Raw genomic sequence first — 5,439 nt, forward strand, 5'->3', positions numbered from 1 at the left:
ATTGCAATATCACCTTTCAGATGATAAGATCCAACGACAGTGGTTTGTCATATGGTGGGATAAATGCTCACTAGTTGATTCCATTGTCATCTCTGTCAAAGAAATGTCTCAAGCTCCCAAGGCTCATGCTTTGCCATTAACGGCTAAATCCCCACTTTTAATTACTCCTAGTATTTTCTCCTCCCCAGAAGAAGAAAATGAAATATCCCCTGTTTCTTCCCCTTCCAATTCATCTAGTTCTTCCAAGAAGAAATCTTCTTCAAAGAAGAAAGAGAAAATCAAAGCTCTCCTTGCCGCCCTTGAAGATGATTCAGATAACGACGATGAAGAAGAAAAATCTGCACCGTCTCAGAAACCCCTTCAAATTCCCCCATATTATGAAGACACACAGGAATATTATCCCTACTCAGGGATTGAAGACTTGTGATTCAATGGCCCCTTAACGGCCACGAATTTCTCAAGAGTTTCGACGAAAAAGAGCTACTACCATTCCATTAATGGCTGGTTCTCAGTTCACTGTTCATAACAACATCAATTATCTAAAGATCTTCAACGGATCACTATTCATTACTATTTGAAGTTACTGTACAAAACCACTGTTCACTTTTACTGTTCATTGTCACGAACGACATTGTACAGGATTACTGTTCAGACGCACTATTCACTGTTCAAGATTTGTTTGTTGACAACTACTGTTCCAGGTTGGCGCCGAACGTGCCTCTACTGTTCACCTTTGACCGCATTAACGCGGCATCTGCTTTTACTGTTTAGTTCATGATTGTATTTTGTTTTATTCAATGTAATTGGCCTATATAACGGGCTCCCCTCCCCCATTGTAAGGGAGAAGCAATTTACCAGAGCCTTTCATCCTCTGAAGCTCTTTTGCTCTCTAGCCATTCCCCTGCTTTATCATTTCTTCTTCTCTGTCACTTACTTCAGTAAGCACTATCACTTACTTTTGTAAGCTTTATCTAAATCTGTAACGATTTCAGCTTTTATCAAGCTTTGTTTATCCAGTTTATCAACCGTCTTTAATTTTCAGTTTTATATATATATATATATATATATCAAAGGAGGAAAAGGAAAAATGATTACAAAATGGGTCCTTCCCACTCTTAATCCTAATGGAGGAGAGAAAAGGGGGATAAGCGAGAATGCTTCAAAACATATTATAGAAAGTAGTTCATTTAGCAACTGAGTATATTCTCGAGTTAGCACATCTTGAAACTTTCGATGCAGTCTAACTAGCAAATCGCAGAAGATGCAAGCGAATATCAGCTATCACCAGGGCACATAGCCAATCCTAGAAGAAATGATCTTTATTGATGACAATGATGAAGAGCTAAGAAATATTCCCTTCAAGGATAATAGAGGAACAACCAAATTTAGCAGCAAAATTAATTGCCAAGAGGGCAACATTGGCTTCCCCTGCCGTGGCATCTAGATGGAGTAACTTCTTGGTACATGCAGCCATGATCAGACCCGTGTGATCACTGAGGACCACAAATGCAACACTGAACATGGGCGATCGAATGACAACGTCAAAATTAGCTTTCAAGAAACTTTGGTGCGGAGGGGACCAAGCTTCATGGACAAAAGCTGAGTCATGCCAGGCTATATACATGTGATTGAATATATATATATATATATATATATATATATATATATATATATATTCAATCACATGTATCAGTAACTCCTTTAAACAAAGGATTTTGAATTGACAAGATAAGGAAGATAAAAACCTGTAGGAATCAACGTCTATTTGTATATAAGTCCAAATTTCTACAAAGTCCAAGGTGACCACTGGATGTTTGAATAAAAGATACAATAAAACAAACCAAAAAAGAAAAGAAAAAAAAAAACATCTCGTAATATATCTAACAGACTAACAAGAAGATTATTAGAAGGAACGGGTGGACGAAAAGAGATATACAAAAGGGGAAAGATACAAGGAGAAGCGCACATGAAAAGATATAGAGACAAGGAAATAAAATGAAAAGGCAAGTTTGCTCCATGTTTTGAGGATGTTTAATGACTTCTAAGAAGATTCTTTGCTTGATAAGAAAGCAGCATAACCTCTAAACTGGTTTCAATTTCTTCTAATCTACTTTAATAAGTGCCAAGTTTCATATTTTATATGTTTTCTTTAATTTTTTTAACAGTTATTTATTGTCATTTCATTAATTTACGAACCCAAACATTAATTTTTTAAAAACCTAAAAATGTTAAATGACACTTGTCATTTAGTAGAGTAGATTGAACGAAATTTCCTCCAAACTAAGCTGTAGGTGCACGGGAATGTAGGAGGTTGTAAAAGGAACTTGATCTATCCCCTACCCATACAGAATCTATGAAAATTGTCGAGATTCCTAATTATAGAGACTAAAATTTATTTTATGAATTACTTACCAGACAATGTATATGGATCATGTTTGTGGAAAATCAAATAATCTAATGATCAATGTTATTCTCTGGCTTTATCTTATCCTTTGGCTTAGCTTCTCTTATTTTGGGTGAGGACAAGATTGTAGCTTCAACTGTAGCATCATTTACAACATTATGGTTAACATAGGGGATCCCGAATCAAAAGGTTTTAGATACAATCTTGAAGTACAATTTCAATTCCACCTCTTTTTTTTTTTACCAATTTTTTAAATTCCACTTATGCCTTCTTTTGATATGCTTAATCTAGATATAAATGCTATGACGTGACGTCCAAGAGATTTGATGTATATTTGCATATTCTCTTTAATGAGGTTGTATCCTTTTACCTAATTAATTAGCTTGGAAAAAAGAGTAATGTTATACATATTTTTATTTATTTATATTAACTTCTCTATATTTTATACGTGACTTTTAAAATTACAATTATATTAAAATTTAATAAAAATTTATTTAAAATTCAATAATAATTTTAAAAGCTACTTATAAGTGTAGAAAAGTATGTGTAAGAAATTGAGAATATTCTCTAAAAATGAAAATATTGACCGCAATAATTTCTCTTATAAAAATGAACGGAGGAAGGCTGTTGCAGAGAGACCAATGCACTTTTGAACCATCCCACTGGAAGCCCAGTCGATGTGCTATTGTTGAAGGCTTATGGCCCAACGGATGCGGTACTTCTGGAAGTCTGTTCCTCAGCCCACAGTCATTGTTCCCATATCATACTTCGTTGAGAGCTTGATAACCCATACAACGCAGCGGTAGTGAATCTACTATAACTGCTTTTCCCACCAAAAGTTTCTCCAGTCTACTATTACTCATTTCCCGAAGACCTAAAAGGCTAAAAACTCTCTCTCTCTCTCTCTGTGGAGAAATCGTAAGGTTGGTTTGATCAAATTAAATAGAATATTTCCCTCTCTCTCTCAGTAAAACCTATTTTGGTTCCAATTCGAAGAACAGAATTTTGATCTGAATTGCATTTCTCTGTGAATTCGCAGATGGACGAGTACTTGCAGTACATGAAGACTTTGCGCTCTCAGATGAACGGTACCTCTCTCTCTCTCTCTCTCTCCCTCTCTCTCTCAAAATCAGAAGAGTAATTAAAAGGATTCGATAGAGTTACAGCGATTTGTAACAATGTCTGAAATGAATGTTGACAGATGTGGAGGATCAAGCGGCGAAGATTTCTGTCGAAGAGCAAATGCAGTTAACCACTATTCAAACCATGGAAAACGATCTCAATTCTGGTTAGCCTGCTTAATTATCTTCACATTGTTTTCCTACATGTATGTAGTACAGTGTCAATGTATGTGCATGTGTTTCATACTGATTTTTCTGAAAAATTCTGATGCATATTAGGCTGAACATTTTGTAGTATTTCGTCTGGTTAAATGAATGAAGATTTGTAAGGAATATTATGGATCTTGAAAAATAAACATAAATTTGCCAGTGGCCTATATCTCTTCCTTTGGCTTGTTTAATCTAGGGAATACGGAGAGGTTTAATTTCTTTGGAACTGTTAGAGGCCTTCTTGATTCTGTACTCTCTGCGTGCTATTTTATTTTCCTTTTTGTTTTATTTCTCAATGATTAAGGTTTTCAAGCCATGATTATTTACAGAGTAGTTTGGAATGAGTACTATTTTTCGTTTTTATAATTTTGCAGTTATTTCCGATGTTTATTATTGTTAATATTGTATTTATTGTTGTTGTTGTTGTTGCTATTCTTATCATCATCAATATTATTGTTGTTATTCTGCATGCTTTATTTCAGCATTCGAGTTAGATAAATTTATTGAATTCTGGAATGAAAAGCATATGAAATGCATCTCTTTGTTAAAGCTGTCTAATTTTTATCCTTGTTTGCTAACATTCTAAGCTTTTTTATCATTATTTTGCAGCAAAATCTGAAACAAAGCAACTTAAAGAAGATGCTGAGCTAATGATGAAGGCGAAGGGTCAAATATGCTCACAGATTTTGGAAAAACAGAGAAAGTTTGCCTCTCTGGAGTCTGATTCATCCTCGCTTACGCAGGTGCCCCCCTCCCCTGCGTGCGCGCACACATGTCTATGTTCAAGCCTCTATTCGTAAATCCATGTGTTGCTCAAGATAGCTCAGAAATATATACAAAGAAGTAATTAATATTTGAAAGAAGAAAGCCTCTTAATTTGTGATGACGTACTTGTCTCTTTTCCTGGAAAAAGTGATGCTTAGCATTCTAGGGATGCTGTCCATTTTGTGTACACACTAACTTGCTTAATATCTGTGCCATGCTTATACACGGAGAGCTAATACGTGTAGCAACATAGGCACCTGCTCAGTAGCTACCCTTCCTTCAATGTACCAACTGTACAATAAGATGTTCATAGATTGGTAGTCAGAAGAAAGATTGTCATAATAATACTTCCTTTTTTACCTGGTATGTTTATGCAAGTGTAATATTCTACTTCTTAATGTCATTACTTCATTATTTGCTTCTTCTGTACATAGTTAGATTCTTTGTAGTACAGATACTGAAGAGTTATCAATTAGCTGTTAATTGTATAATCTGAGCAAAAGGTTCATTTGAGTACCGTAGAACTTAACAATTGTACCAAAAGAAAAAAGAACAAAGAAAAAAAAAAGAGATCGTTTAATTTTGTACGAGAAGGACAACCCGCCACTCAAGGCATTCTAAAGCCCAAATTAACTTGTAAGTATGTGAAAAATAAACATGTTTCACAGAAGGTTACTTTGTTACTTTTCAGTGGACTACCTCGAGAGGGGTAAATGGGGGTGTTAAACAAGAGGAACTGATTTGAGAATCATGATCCTTAACGACTCAATAACCTTATACTAGGCTTTGAGAGGTAGAAATGGTTTGCATATAAGGGGTACCACATACAGGCTTTTTCTTTTTCTTTTTTTGACAAATAAGGATGTATTTCACAAGATTGATTAGTCACTGGACAAACAGTTTGGTACCTATATGCTATCTTCTTGGTTTTAAACCTGA

The 5,439-nt window shown here is 35.0% G+C and overlaps 1 long non-coding RNA gene across 1 annotated transcript; it reads left to right on the top strand.

The window, feature by feature from the left end:
* The first annotated feature begins 3,441 nt into the window (after positions 1-3,441).
* On the top strand, positions 3,442-4,391 carry LOC132180504 (uncharacterized). Its single transcript, XR_009440165.1, has 3 exons — positions 3,442-3,492; positions 3,606-3,692; positions 4,345-4,391. It is a non-coding gene; the product is annotated as an uncharacterized LOC132180504 (long non-coding RNA).
* Positions 4,392-5,439: the final 1,048 nt, after the last annotated feature.

The sequence above is a fragment of the Corylus avellana genome, chromosome ca5 (genome assembly GCF_901000735.1).
Source record: "Corylus avellana chromosome ca5, CavTom2PMs-1.0".
NCBI classification, from domain to species: Eukaryota; Viridiplantae; Streptophyta; class Magnoliopsida; order Fagales; family Betulaceae; genus Corylus; species Corylus avellana.